The sequence below is a fragment of the Sapajus apella genome, unplaced genomic scaffold, assembly GCF_009761245.1.
Source record: "Sapajus apella isolate SASKATOON/1434 unplaced genomic scaffold, GSC_monkey_1.0 scaffold14, whole genome shotgun sequence".
NCBI classification, from domain to species: domain Eukaryota; kingdom Metazoa; phylum Chordata; class Mammalia; order Primates; family Cebidae; genus Sapajus; species Sapajus apella.
The window spans coordinates 20,772,393-20,789,224 of NW_022436954.1; positions in this window are offsets into that span (position 1 = coordinate 20,772,393).

A 16,832-nucleotide genomic window follows, 5' to 3' on the forward strand; every position below is an offset into this window, starting at 1 on the left:
AAAATAGTAGAAAATAGCAGATAACAAGCCTGGGACAGAACAAATACAAGATAAATCTGATTAAGATGTGTTCAAAACGAGGTGGCGCCTTGTTGAAAGAACACATTAGCTAACCTGGAAAAGCTCTAACTGGTTATATTTAACTTTGTATCCAAACAGTCATCCCTGTTATATAGGTGAGGAAAAGGTAGTACAGGACTGTTAAGTAACTTTCTTGAGGTCACACGTTTGATAAGTATCAGAACAAGCACAAAAATTAAGGAGTATTTGTTTTTGTTGGTGTTGATTTTACTCCAAAGCTCATCTTCTTAATCAAGCTGCAATACTTTCTCCCAAGCAGAGATACTTAAGTAAATTTACATCAGCTCCAATTTTATCTAATGAGGTATGTCTATATGTCTCCTCATAAAATAGGACAAGTTTTCTGCCTCCAAATACAAGCATGGATTCTGAATTACTGCATTTTGCTTGCAGTCTAATTATAGAAAGTGCCAGTAAGTTCAATGTTTTCTTGGGATGAGAATATGTATTGAGTAACCAGATTTATAATAAATTTTAGACAAACTTCTGAGCAATGACCTTAGACATGAAAGCAGATTTTCCCTTTAGCTTTGATTTCATCTTCTAAATTTTTGTCTATAGTCTTGGTGTTTGAAGGACATATTAGCTTAACATCCTTGCTTTGCACTTTTTAAAATTGCAAATTGCTCTGCTTTACATGTTGCTTTTAAAAAATGTGTTATTTATACAATTCTGTTGCCTTGTTATTTTATTTATATTTTCTTGCTGCCATGAGGGCTTTCTTCTCTACCTTTAAAATCCAACAGTTTTACTAGATTATGTCACAGAATTAATCATTCTGGGTCAGTTTTATCCAGTATGTTGTAAACCCCTTTTACTGGGTAAATTCAGGTCTTCTTTTATTTTAAAAAAACATTTCCTTGGATATTTCTTTCATTGTTATGATTTTTTCCCCACATAAGAAATTGCATGTAAGTTGGATTTTCTTTGTTTACTTTTTATTCTAACCACTTTCTGCTAGATATTTTTTACAACTTCACCTAATTTTCATTCCCTTGGTTATTTGTGTGTTTTGCTTCAATTATCTTCTGTAAATATTTTCCATTATTTAAATTTGACTTTCTTTTGAAAAATAGTTTTCAATTACAGGAAAATGAAAAAGATTTTACAGAGATCCCATATAGTACACATCCAATTTTTAAAATTATTTACATCTTATATTAGTTTGGTAAATTTGCTAGAATTAATAAGCCAATATTGACACACATATTATTATTAACTTATACCTTATGTAGATTTTCTTAGTTTTTCCTAAAATCGTTTTTCTGTTACAGCACACTCTCCAGGATACCATGTTACATTTAGTTGTCATTTGTCCTAGGCTATGAGAGTTTCTCAGATTTTTCTTATTTTTGATGAGGACAGCTTTAAAAAGTATTGTTTATGTACTTTGTAGAATGACCTTCTATTGGAATTTGCCTAGTGTTTTATGCATGGTCAGATGAGAATTGTAGGTTTTTGGGAGGAAGACCACGGAGCTAAAGTACTGGTTTTATGATGGCATAATGAAAGTACATATTATCAGCATGTTTTGTCACAGCTGATGATTACCTCGAAAACAGACAGTGTTTGTCAGAAGTCTCCATCGTGAGGTCATTCTTTTTCTCCTTTCTCCATTGTGAGGCTACTCTTTATACTATAGTCTTTGGATGAAATTCACTACATGTTTCTCATCCTTAAAGAGTTCAGGATTTGAGGGCTGGGTGCAGTGGCTCACGCCTGTAATCCCAGCACTTTGGGAGGCTGAGATGGGTGGATTGCTTGAGTCCAGGAATTCAAGACCAGCCTGGGCAACATGGTGAAACCCTGTCTTTACAAAAAATACAAAAATTAGCAAAGTATGGTGGCACATGCCTGTAGTCCCACCTACTTGAGAGGCTGAGATACGAGGTTGCCGTGAGCCAAGATCATACCATTGCACTTCAGCACCGAGACTCTGTTTCAGGAAAAAAAAAAAAAAAAAGGAGTTCAGGATTCGGTCTTACTCCTTGAGGATAGACTAAGTATACAGATCATTTGGTATTTTTCTGCACAGGAAATTTGTCTCTAATTTTTAAAAATTATGCAATCATTTACTTATGTTACTATGAAATATGTATTTTATATTATGGGTTATAATCCATGGCTACTTTGTTGTTCAGACTTTTCTAGCCATGACCATTGGGAGCTCTTTAAGTTGGCTCTTGTGTCCCTTGAAAATACCTCCATCAAAATAGACTTGAGATCAGTTCCAATATTAGTATCATGAAGAGAGAAGAGTAGGAGATACTCGCCTTCATCCTCTCACAAACAAAACAAAAATATAGACAGCTATCCACAAACAAAAATAGCCCTAAGAGAGCTCAAAAACTCGTTAAAGAATCTTTAGCAATACAGTTTAAGAAAAAATAAAACATGGAGAATATCAACGTAGAAAGGATCACAGACGAGAGATGCCAAAAGATGAATAGAAATGAAGAAGAAAGTGGGAGGCTATTATCATCAGCCACAGAGAAGGAACTACTGTGGTCCCCAGTGGCCTGCTCCACAGACAATACTGGCATCTTCTATCACTGATGTGTCCAACAGTCATTTCCACTGAGGAACTCCGGAGAGGATGATGTGGTTGCACATCTTTGCTACAGCCAAAAAGTGGCTGAAGTTGAGCCCCTATGGGAAAGAAGACACTATCCCTTCCAACCTATGCATGCCGTGATACTGGAGCCACAGTCACCCTGCTAATGCTACAGTCCAAACCTATTTTATTTTATTAATTTTTTTTTCATTCTTCGCAGGGAACCTCTTTTGTTTTAAATAAAAGAGTGCATGGCTGCACTGGGGTGACTCACATCCCAGATACCACAGCCATCATGATTGCAAGCTTGTTTGCATTCTAAATCCTGAGGTCAAGCTTTCACTGGATATGTCTGTGATCTAGACACTGGCTAAGCTAAACGATGAATTTGATCCTGGAAACACTATAACTCTGCACACACCCTTGCTCCGTTCTTGGCTCCCTGGGTGCTTCACTAACGTTAACGCATCACATATATTTCCAATGCAGCAGTAGGGTCCTGCTCCTATGACACCAGTGTTATTACCCCAGACCCCAGAGCTGTAGACTCCCCAGACATGCCTGTGCTTCGGACCTCATCTGTATTGCATCTTTATGGGCATCGTCCTTCATCAATCAGATACTGCCACTACAAGTAAGCCTACAAGCCCAATCCAGTGCCAAGAGCAATCCCTCAGCCATAGATTTCCCCATGGAATAAAAAGAAATTGCTAGAAGTTTAGCACCATTGTCACTGAAGACCTCAACAATACTCACCATCACTATGAACATCCACAGCATTGGTGGCTGAGGATCCCTGAAATCTTTGTGAACACTAACATTAGCTGACAGAACTGCAGAGACAGTGTGTCCTTGGTGGTGCTAGAACTACTGCATCCAACCCAGCAAATGCCCTCTTACTCGCCCACCATCCAGAGGGTGAAGTTATTCCACAATGAAAATAGTCTGTAAAGTCAGCAAGAGACAACTGCTCTGCAAAATGCATATACAGCAATGAAGACAGTGAGAGATATGAACACCAAAGAGACGTGGCACCATCAAAAGAACAAAATATTTTTCCAGTAGCTCAGCCCAAACAAATAGAGATACACAAACTGTCTGGAAAAAATTCAAAATAATTGCTTAAGAAACTCAGGAGACTTTAAGAAAATATAGAGGAACAATTCAACAAAATTAGGAAAACAATAAATGAATTGAAATTTTAATGAGATTAAAATTGTATTAAAAAAATGAAATTCTGGAGCTAAGAGTTGCAAATGAAATATGTAATAGAGAGTGTCAACAGCAAAATTTATTGAGCAGAAGAAATAATCTGTAAACTCAAAGACATGTTATTTGAAAATATACAGTCAGAGGATAAAAAATTAAAAGGGGTAAATAAAGCTTACAAGATTTATGGGACAGACAACATCAAAAATGCTAACTTTTAAATTATAAAAGTTCAAGAGGAGAGGAGAGAGACAAAGAGGTAGAAAGCTTATTTTAAAAAATAATAGCAGAAAGTTTTCCAAATCTGGGCAATGATATAAATATTTGTATTACTCAATTTTCACACTGTATAAAAAACTTCCCAAGACTGGGTAACTTATAAATGAAAGAAGTTTAATTGACTCACAGTTCAGCATGGCTGGAGAGGCCTCAGGAAACTTATAATCATGGTGGAAGGTGAAAGGGAAGCAAGGCACCTTCTTTACAAGGGGGCAGGGAGAGGAATGGAAGCAGGAGGGACTACCAAACTTTTAGAACCATCAGATATAGTGAGAACTCACTCACTATCACGAGAATAGCAGTGTGGAAACTGCCTCCATGATCCAATTACCTCCACCTGGTCTCTCCCTTGACATGCGGGGATTATGTGGATTTTAATTTATGATAAGATTTGGGTGGGGACACAGAGCCTAACCATTCAATATCCAAGCACAAGAAAGTCAAATATCACCAATAAGATTCAATTTAACCAAGACTACAATAAGACATACTAAAATCAAACTGTCAAAAGACAAATAGAGTGTCCTGAAAGCAACAAGAGAGAAAAACAAAAAACATATAAGGGAATTTCAATAAGGCTAACAATGAATTTCTAAGCCAAAACCTTATAGGGCAGAAGAGAGTGAGATGACATATTCAAAGCACTGAAGACAAAAGCTGTACTCAGAATACTGTACCCAGTGTAGCTGTCCTTGAGAAATGGAAATATCAAGATTTTACCAGAAAAAAAGCTGAGAGAGTTTATCATTACTAGAACTATCTTTGAAGAAATGCTAAAAAAATCTTTACAAGCTGAAAGCAAAAGATGCTAATTAGTAACATGATAACATGAAAGCATAACATTCAATGGTAAAAGTAAGTAAACAGTCACATTTTGAAAAGTAAGTACTACTGTCATGGTGGCATGTAAATTACTCATATCCTTAGCATGAAGAATGAAAGACAAAATTACTACTAATAATAATAACTAAAATAGTTTGTTAAAAATTATACAGTGTAAAATATGTAAATTGCATCATCTAAAACATAAAATGTGCACGGTAGAGAAAAGGGGTTTTTAAAAATGCAATCAAGTTAAGATATTATCAGCTTAAAATAGTCTATTGTGACTAGATGTTTTGTATAAGATGTCTTATGTTTTATATGACTACAAGGCAAAATCCTATAATATGCACATGCAAGATAAAAAGTAAGGAATTAAAACATCTCAGAAGAGAAAATCATCTGCTAACAAAGGAAGACAGCAAGAAAGGAAAAAATGAGCAATAGATTTGCAAAACAATTTAAAACCTAATAAAATGGCAGTAGTAAATCCTTACCTACCAATACTTATTTTGAATGTAAATGGATTGCGTTCTTCAATCAGAAGACATAGAGTGGCTGAATACAATTTTTAAAGTTATCAACTATATGCTGCCTAAAAGAGATTTACTTCACATTTAAGGACATCTAGTGATCAATAATGTAAGGACAAAAACATATATACCCAGGCTGAAAATGAAAATCAAAGAGGTCAGGTGTAGTGATACTTATATCAAATATTATGCACTTTAAATAAAAAATAACCTGTATAATAAGACAATGAAGGTCTTTATATGATGATAAATAAATTGATTCACTAAGGATAGGTAACAATTGTAAGTATATACACAACCAACTCTGATAACCTAAATATATAAAAAATACAAATAGATTTGTAGAGAGAGATAGAGTGCAATACAATAAGAGTAGCAACTTAAATATATCCCAATTCAACAAAGGACACACAACCTAGTAAGAAAACCAGTAAGAAAGCATAGCATTGGAACTATACTTTAAACCAGAAGAACCTAACTGATATATCTCACCCAACAGAACAGAACACACATTGTTCTCAAGCACATATGAAACACACTCTCGAATAGATCATATCTTAATCCCCAAAACACATCTGAACAAATTTAAGACTGAAATCATATAAAGTATCCTATCTGATCACAACGTATAAAACTAGAAATCAATGATAAAAGCAATTTGGAAAAATTCCCAAGTATGTGGAAACTAAACAAGATCTCTTAAACAAATGAATGAAAGATGAAATTAAAAGGGAAATTAGAACATTTTGGGACAAATGAAAATAGAAATGCAGCATTCTAAAATTTTGTGTTGCAGCAAAAGCAGTTCCAACAGGGAAGTTTATACCAACAAATGCCTATATCATTAAAAGAGGAGAAAAATTGCAAACAAAAAGTCCAAAGTTAGTAGAAGAAAGGAAATAATGAAAATCAGGTCATAAATAAATGAAATGGAACCTATCAAAATAGAAAAGATCTAAGAGTGGCTTTTTGAAAAGATAAGAAATCAAAACTTCAGATAGACTAAGAAAAAAAGGAGAAAAGACATAACTAAAATCAGAAAGGAAAGAGAATACATTACAGTTGATACCATGAAAATACAAAGGACTGTAAGAAACTATGAACAATTTTATGCCAACAAATCAAATAACCTAGAAGAAATACATAAATTTCCAGACACGTGCATCATACCAAGACTAAATAATGAAAAAATAGAAAATCTGAGCAGACCAAAAATGGGTAAGATTGAATTGGTGATAAAAACATTCTCTCATTAAAGAAAAGCTTAGAACTTGATGGTTTCACTGCTGAGTTCTACCAAGTAATTAAATAAGAAATATGCCAATTCTTATTAAATTCTTCCAACACATTAAACAGAAGGGAATACTTTCAAACTCATTTTGCAAGGCCAGCATTACCCTGATACCAAAGCCAGGCAGGACACTATGAGAAAAGAATATTATATGTCAATATCCCTGATGAATATAAGTGCAGACATCCTCAACAAAATACTAGTTCAGCAAACTGGACTCAACAGAATATTAAAGGGATCATTCACCATGATCAGGTGGGATTCAGGGATTATTTAACATAAATCAATAAATATGATACACGATATCAACAGAATAATCCTTTCAATAGATGCAGAAAAAGCATTTGACATCCTTTCATTATAAGAATTCTTGAGAAATTATGTATAGATGAAAGGTACTGCAAAGTAATAAAGGTCATATATGACAAGGCCAGAGCTGACATTATACTTGGGTGAAAAGTTAAATGCTTTTCCTCTCAGATCAAGAAGAAAACAAGGATTTCAACTTTTGCTGTTTCTATTCACTATAGTATTGGAAGTCCTAGGAAGGACAAATAGGTAAGATAAAGTTGTAAATCACATTAACACTGGAAAGGAAGAAGTTAAATTGTCTGTTTGCTGATAGAATAATGATATACAGAAGACCTAAAGACTCAACCTAAAAAATTTAGAATAATAAACAAATTCAGGAAAACTGCAGAGTACAAATCAACATTTAAAAATCAGGAACATTTCCACACAGTAACAATGAACTCTCTGAAAAAATCGTAAGAAAGTCATTCCATTTATCATAGCTACAAAATACAAAATAGTTATAAATATAACCAAGGAGTTTCATTTCTAAAATATTCATATTACACAAAGAGATTTACAGATTTAATAAAATTGAAAATACAATTAAAAATTAAATTGAAAACAGTAGACAAAACACTTGTTAATAGAAGATTAATTCTACAATTTGTATGGAGCTGCAAAATACATTGTGTATTAGTCCATTAGTCCACTTTTTCTCTCCAATAAAGACATACCCCAGACTGGGCAATTTGCAAAAGAAAGAGGTTTATTGGACTTATAGTTTCACATGGCTGGGAAGTTTCACAATCACAGCAGAAGGTGAAAGGCAAGGAGGAGCAAGTCACATCTTACCCACGTAAGTCACATCTTACCCATGGCAGTAGGCAAAGAGAGAGCTTGTGCAAAAAAACTCTAATTTTTAAAATCATCAGATGTCATGAGACTCATTCACTATTAGGAGAATAGCCTAGGAAAAACCCACCCCTATAATTCAATCAGCTCCCACCAGGCTCTTCCCACAACACATGGCAATTTTGGTAGTTACAATTCAAAATGAGATTTGGGTAGGGACACAGCCAAGCCATATCATTCTACTCCTAGCCACTCCCAAATCTCATGTCCTCACATTTCAAAACAAATCATCTTCCCAACAGTCCTCCAAAGTCTTAACTCATTTCAGCATTAAGTCTACAGTCCACCGTCCAATGTCTCATTTGAGACAAGGCAAGTCCCCTCCTGTAAATCCAAAAACAAGTTAGCTACTTCCTAGATACAACAGGGTACAGTCATTGGGCATATATAGCTATTCCAAATAGGAGAAATTGGCCAAAACAAAGGGGCTACAGGCCCATGCAAGTCCTAAGTCCAGTGGGGCAATCACATTTTAAAGCTCTGAAGTGATCACCTTCAACTTCGTGTCTCTTGAGGCTTCCATCCTCTGGAGCCATGGCTCAGCCTGTACCTTTGACCCTTTTAGTCACAGCTGGAGCAGCTGAGACACAGGGCATTTAGTCACAGCTGGAGCAGCTGAGACACAGTTGCTAGGCTGCACACAGCACAGGGACCCTGAACCCCATCCAAGAAACCATATTTCCCTCTAGTTTACACTGATGCAAGAAGTGGGTTCCCATGGTCTTGGGAAGCTCCAACCCTGTGGCTTTGCAGGGTACAGCCTCCCTGCCCGTTGATATCACAGGCTGGTGTTGAAAGTCTGCAGCTTTTCCGGCACACAGTGCAAGCTGACAGTGGATCTATCTTTCTGGGGTCTGGAGGATGGTGACCCTCTTCTCAAAGCTCCACTAGGAAGTGCCCCAGTAGGTGCTCTGTGTGGGGGCTCCAACCTCACATTTTCCTTCTGCACTGCCCTCACAGAGGTTTTCCATGAGAGCCCTGCCCCTGTAGCAAACTTCTGCCAGGACATCCAGGCATTTCCAGACATCTTCTGAAATCTAGGCAGAAGTTCTCAAACCTCAATTCTTGATTTCTGTGCACCTGCAAGCTTGACACCACATAGAGGTTGCCAAGGATTGGGGCTTGCACTTTCTGGAACCATGGCCCAAGCTATACCTTGGTCCCTTTTAGTCACAATTGGAGTGGCTGGGACACTGGACACTAAGTCCCTAGGCTGCACGCAGTAAATGGACCCTGGGTCCAACCCAAGAAACCATATTTTCCTCCTAGCCCTCCTGGCTTGTGATGGGAAGGGCTGCCTGAGAACCTCTGGCATGCCCTGCAGATATTTTCCCCATTGTCTTGGAATTAACATTTGGTTCCTTATTACTTATGCAAATTTCTGCAGCAAGCTTGAATTTCTTCTTAGAAAATGAGATTTTTTCTATCACATTGTCATGCTGCAAATTTTCCAAACTTTTATGCTCCGCTTCTCTTATAAAACTAAATGCCTTTAACAGCACCCAAGTCACATCTTGAATGCTTTGCTGCATAGGAATTTCTTTGGCCAGATATCCTAAATCACCTCTCTAAAGTTCAAAGTTCCACAAATCTCCAGGGCAGTGGCAAAATGCTGCCAGTCTCTTTGCTACAACATAACAAGAGTCACCTTTGCTCCAGTTCCCAACAAGTTCCTCATCTCCATCTGAGACCACCTCAGCCTGGACCTTATTGTTTATATCACTATCGGCATTATTTTTTCTGAGATGGAGTTTTACTCTCATTGCCTAGGCTTGAGTGCAATGGCACAATCTCGGCTCATTGCAACCTCCACCTTCTGTGTTCAAGCAATTCTTTTGCCTCAGCCTTCCAAGTAGATGGGATTACAGGCACGCACCACCCTGCCTGGCTAAATTTTTTTGTATTTTTAGTAGAGACAGAGTTTCACCATATTGGCCAGCTGGTCTTGAGCTCCTGACCTCAGGTGATCCACCTGCCTTGGCCTCCCGAAGTGCTGAGATTACAAATGTGAGCCACTGTGCCCAGCTACTATCAGCATTTTTGTTAAAGCCATTCAACAAGTGTCAAAAAAGTTCCAAACTTTCCCACATGTCCCTGTCTTCTTTTGAGTCCTCCAAACTGTTTCAACCTCTGCCTGTTATCCGGTTCCAAAGTTGCTTTCACATTTTTGGGTATTTTCTTAGCAACGTTCCTGTCTACTGGTACCAATTTAGTCTACTAGTCTGTTTTCATGCTGCTGATAAAGGCATACCCAAGACTGGGCAATTTACAAAATAAAGAAGTTTATTGGACTTACAGTTTCATGTTTCTGGGGAGGCCTCACAATTATAGAAGAAGGTGAAAGGCAAGGAAAAGCAAGTTATGTCTTACATGGATGGCAGCAGTCAAAGAGAGAGCTTGTGCAGAAATGTGCCCTTTTTTAAAATAATCAGATCTCATGAGACTCACTTACTATCAGGAGAACAGCCCAGGAAAGACCTGCTCCATAATTCAATCATTTCCCACCAGGTTCCTCCCATGACATATAGGAATTGTGGGAGTTACAATTCAAGATGAGATTGGGGTGGGGACACAGCCAAAGTTTATCACCTTGTACAGCAAAAGCAATCTTGAGCAAAATGAACAAATCTGGAGACATCACGCTGCCTGATATGCAAATCTACAGCAAAGCAAAATTAATGAAAATAGTATCACGGTAGTATAAAAGGCACATGGATCTATCAAAGAGAATAGAGAGCCCCCAAATAAATCTATGCATGTACAACCAATTGATTTTTGACAAAGCTTCCAATGACACACTTTTAGGAAAGGGAAATCTTCAATAAATGGTCCTGGGAATACTTGTTATTCACATACAGAAAAATGAAAATAGACCTTCATCTCACACTATACACAAAAATCAACTCAAAATGTATCAGATACTTAAATAGAAGTCCTACACTTGTAAAAATACTAGGAGAAAATATAGAGACATATGTTCATTGGTCTGAGCAATTATTTCTTGGGTATGACCCCAAAAACACAGGGAACAAAATTAAAATTAGACAAATGGGATTATATCAAACAAAAACCCTTCTGCACAATAAACAAAACAATTAACAGAGTAAAGAACCTTATGGAGTGGAAGAAAATATTTGCAAACCATGTATTTGATGAAATGTTTATACCTATCATATATGTGGACCTCAAACAACTCAGTAGTAAGAAAACACAGCTTGATTAAAAAATGGGCAAAGGACATGGACAGACATTTCTCAAAAGAAGACATACAAATGGCCAATAGATCTATCAAGGAATGTTCAACATCATTAATCACCAGGGAAATGCAAATTAAAACCATGTTGAGATATTGCCTCACATTTCTTAGAATGCCTGTCTTCAAAAAGACAAAGGATAGGAAGTACTGGTGAAGATTTAGACAAAAGGGAAAATTGTTACGCTGTTGGTGAGAATATAAATTAGTACAGCCATATTGGGAACATTATGCAGATTTTCCAAAAAATTAAAAACAGAGCTACTATATGATCCAGCAATCCCACTATATATACCCAGGTATATATCCAAATGATATAAAATCAATGTGTCAAAGAGATATCTGCCTTCCCATGTTCATTGCAACATTATTCACAATAATGAAGATATGGAATCAACTTATGTGTCCATTGTCCGATGAATGGATAAAGAAAATGTCTTATATATACACGATGCAATACTATTCAGCCTCAAAAAAATAAAGAGGTCTCATCATTTGCAATAATGTGGATGAACCTGGAGAACTTTATGTTAAGTGGAATAAGCGAAGCACAGAAAGACAAAAGCTGCATTGATCTCATATATATGTGGAACCAAAAAAGTCAAATCAAAGAAACAGCAAAAAAGAAGATTATCAGAGTGGTGGTGGGTGGGTGAAATTATGTGGGAGATTTGGTCAAATAACACAAAGTTTCCATCAAGAATAATTTCAAGGCCGGGCGCGGTGGCTCAAGCCTGTAATCCCAGCACTGTGGGAGGCCGAGGCGGGTGGATCACGAGGTCGGGAGATCCAGACCATCCTGGTCAACATGGTGAAACCCCGTTTCTACTAAAAATACAAAAAATTAGCTGGGCATGGTGGCGTGTGCCTGTAATCCCAGCGACTCAGGAGGCTGGGGCAGGAGAATTGCCTGAACCCAGGAGGCGGAGGTTGCGGTGAGCCGAGATTGCGCCATTGCACTCCAGCCTGGGTAACAAGAGCGAAACTCCGTCTCAAAAAAAAAAAAAAAAAAAAAAAAAAAAAAGAATAATTTCAAGAGATCTATTGTATGTCATGGTTACTACAGTTTATAACACTATATTGTATACTTGAAAATTGATCAGATAGTTGATTTTAAGTATTCTACACACACACACACACACACGTATGTTAGCAACATATATGTTAATTAGCTTGATTTAGCATTCTGCAGTGTAGGCATATATCAAAACATTTTGTCATATACCATAAATATTTATGTAATTTTTGCCAATTAAAAATTAATTAAATATATGAGGTTTTTGTTTTTATTTTTAGCATTTTTAATACTTATTAAAACTACAAGATACTCCAGGTTTTTCCTATGTATTTTGTATCCTATTTCTTGAATAAATGAGTTTCCCAGGGAGCTCTGGTTCTTTTATTTAGAGAATGGTATTAGAAAACATGATCTAATTACTAGGCAGGTTGTTGTGATTGGGTGTCACTGAATCAAGGCCACCTGAGTTAACAGTGAAGGGAACTATGTTTGAATATACATATATCTAAAAACATTTTTATAGGCAATCTTCTTTATTTACCATATTAAGCTAAATATGAGTTCCTGTTGAAGTTTATTGCTCTGATCCTTTGCCACACGAATCATTCTAGCTTGCTCTCCTTGTGTATAAACTTTCATTCAACAATAAGAAATCTGGATTTTATAATTCACCATCTATTTATTTAATGGTTAAATGTTAGTGTTCAAGCACAGCAGCATCAATACTGCTAACACATATTCTCATGGCAAACAACCTTCCACTTGGAAACAGTGCTTATGTGCAGTTTTTTTGATCTTTAGTATTAAAGGCTTCGCTTGTTTCCAAAGTTAGTTTGGTTATCACTTTCTCCATCTGCCCCCTCAATGAGTTTCACATATTTGTAATAGCATTACAAATGATATCATTTGTAATATCATGTATTTGTAATATTATTAGATTCTTTTGCCACATGCCTCATTTCATCTTGTGATCTCTGGTTCTCCTAAATGATTTTCACTTAATTTACATACATTAAAGTTGAATCTTTGTGCCACAAAATTCTATGGGTTTTGACAAATGTATGATGTCATGTGTCTAGCATTACAGTATCATATAGAATTGTTTGTCAATAAATATCCCCTGTTTTATTTATTAAATACTCCTTTCTTCCTTCCCTCAGGCCCTAGAAAGCCACTAATCTTACTTTCTTCACAGTTTTGTCTTATTCAGAATATCATAAATTATATTGGAATTATAAGATATATGGCATTTTCACACTATCTTTTTCGTTAAGAAATGTGAATGTTTGTCAGTCCTTTTTAGTTTGATAGTTCATTTTTAAAATTAATGAATTATATTCTATTGTATGGATGTGCCGCAGTTTGTTAATTTTCCTTTAGAAGGACATCTTGGTTGCTTACAGTTTTGGCAATTTTGAATAAAGTTGCTATAAACATCCGCATGCAGGTTTCTGTGAGGACATACGTTTTTAAATTAGTTGGGTAAATACCTACAAGTGAGATTGAAGGGCATATTGATTACTTCCCATTTTTGGTGATTATAAATAAAACTTCCATAAACATTCTTGTTCAGGTTTTTGTGTGGACATAAGTTTTCAATTTATTTAGGTAAATACCGGTGTGCAGCTGCTGACTCGTATGGTAAGACTATGTTTAGCTTTGAAGGAAACTGCCAAACTGTCTTTCAAAGTGGCCGTACTATTTTGCATTCCAACTAGCAATGAGCGAGACTGTTGCTCCGCATTCTTGCCAGCATTTGGTGTTGTCAGTGTATTTCTGACTCAAAGTTTGTCCTCACATTCCCAAATGCTTGTTTGAGGATTTTTAATTTACTTTTGAGCATAGTGCTATAGTATTTTCAGCTTCAAGATTGTTTTTGGGGAGCAGAGGAAGGAAGATATTTCACCAGTTAATACACCCTTATTCATATGTTCTGTTTTTATTTCTGTAGTTTTTGTGCACATGGTCAGATTTTTTGCTATTCCTATTTATTTTCTGAACAAGTGTCTAGTTCAAGAATCCCCTCTATTCCGTGGTAACTTCTTTTGGGCAGTTTCTTTCATGGATGGGGTTAGTAGTAAAGGTGCAGGGCAGAACAGAGGGTGTTCTCTCTCTCTCTCTGTCTCTCTCTCTCTCACACACACACACACACACACACATACACACACACACACACACACACACACAAAGAGAAAAGGGTTCAAGATTATTCATTCCATTTGGCACCTCCCTTATGCACAAACACAGAGTCAGACATAACCATATAAAACATAGTCACAAATAACACAAGGCCTTATTTCTTCCTTGTTTCTGTAAGATCCTTAATTCCTTCTACTGTTAAAAAAATTCCCGTTACAACCTCCTATTAGACTTTCACTTTATTACTTGATTTTTGTCTGTGTTTTTTCTGTGTCTTCCACGTGCCTCCTTTCTTCATAAATTTGCTTATTCTCTACCCCATTCTCCAGGTTTGAAACAGTGGGTAGGAGCTCTATTAAGATTTTTAAATCTACTTACAGTTAACTTAAAGGTGGTGCTGTTTTTGAAAAAATATTTTGGTAATGGTAAATGCATATTCTTTTCATTCATGTTGTGAATTTTGTGGGGAGGATATGGGGGAAATCTGAAATCGGGCAGGTACTATTGTCTTTAAACCCTTAGTTTGACTTACAACCAGGGCTTTCAAGACCTCTGAGGTTATAGTGCCTGAATACAGCTAAGAAGATAATACTGTAAGCTTTCAAAGCCTGAGGCTGCAAGTCCTATGCTCCAGTATTATACTTAGAAAAGTGAAACATTTGAAAAGAAGATAGATGATTAGATGAATGGATGGATAGGCCAAAGTATATGGATAGATACATTGTTATAATATTTATCAGAAGCAGAGAGATGATGGAAAACTTTTCTAGTATTATGGAGGATTAGCTGGTCCTATCCATTGTCTAAACAGAAGGGCATTAGAAAGGAAGACATTTTCTGTGGAAAAGACCCCGATTCAAGGTGTTTGCCTATTCCAATGCAGTCAAATTAGATTGCTAATTACTGCCAGCAGTCTTACTCAGTTTGGGCTGCTATAACAAATAACCATAGACTGGGGGTAGGGAGGTTAAACCATAAAAATTTCTCAACATTCCAGAGGCTGTTCCCTATTTTTTAAGAGAAGGTAGAATTTTTGAAATATCCATCTCTTTGTATGGGCGTTGTGTAGTGAGTCCAAGGTGCCAGCAGACCTGCTAGCTAGTGAGGAAATTCTTCCTGGTTTGCATGGCCATCCTCTCCTTGAATCCTCACGTGCCAGAGAGCAGAGATTAAGAGAGAGAGAACAAAGTCTCATGCATCTTCTTCTAAGGGCACTAACCCCATTTAAGAGGGCTCCACCCCAATGAACGAATTACATCCCAAAGGTGCCACCTCCTAATACTATCACATTAGGGGTTAGGATTTTAACATGAATTTGGGGGAAACACAAATATTCAGTTCGTAATACCACCAGAAACAACAATGACAACAAAATAGCAGCAAGTCAAAGAATGAAGCTTATTTTATTTTTAGGGAAAGCAGCATTTTTGAAGCCTCCATTTCTTTGTCAGTAAAATAGTAAAGGTGTTGGATCTCACCTGTGTCCCAGCTGTGGAGGAGATTCATACCTTGTCCAAAAGTTTCTGGACCGGCAAATTGGCAGACAGTCATTGTATCACCAGTGAGTAGAGAAGAGGGCCTGAGAGAGAGAGGAAAAAGTGTGTGGGGTGTGTGTGTGTGTGTGTGTGTGTTAGGCAGAAAATGGGGTGGACCATTCCCTGAGGAACGAAGTTTATCTATGAAACGAACCAGTGCTTCCTGTACATGTACCCCTGAACTTAAAATAAAAGCTAAAAAAAATGAATAGCTCTCTACAGCAGTTTAAAAAAACAAAACAAAACAAAAAAATAAGCTGTTTGATCTCTTTCCATTTCAATCAATTCAGCAAGAAGTAACTCCTGTATTACCTGACTGCCCACAGCTGTGACCTTGTCGATGCCAACTTTCTTGCCTGTATGGGGTGTCTTTGAGGAGTCCTTTTTTTTATATACACATGCTTGTTTTTTTGTGTGCTTAATATGTGCTAGTAATTATTTAAGAAACGATGCATGTGTTTTTATTTTAAAATACCCATAATGATGCCATGAGGTAAGCACAATAGTTTTTCTGACATTAGGGAAGAGAAACTGAGGCATGAAAAGATTAAATAACTTGCTTGTCATATAGCTGCAAGTGGTAAGAAGTAAGAGTCAATTGTAGAAAGTTTGGATCCAGAACATATTCTTTATTACTAACTTAAACTCGTAATTTTTGTAGTCTGTTCTGTTTCCAAGTAGAGTCATTAGTAAACATCTAATTGTGGTGATAATCTGATTGCTTCTAAAATGAAAATTGTTTCTGCGTGTGCCTATTTGTTTAAATTCTCTCCTCCTCTCTGTCTCTCTCTCCCTCTCTCACATAAACACACACACACACACACACACACACACACACACACACCCACCACCACCACCACCACCACCACCACCACCACCACCACTACTGCCACGACCACTGCCAGCACCAAA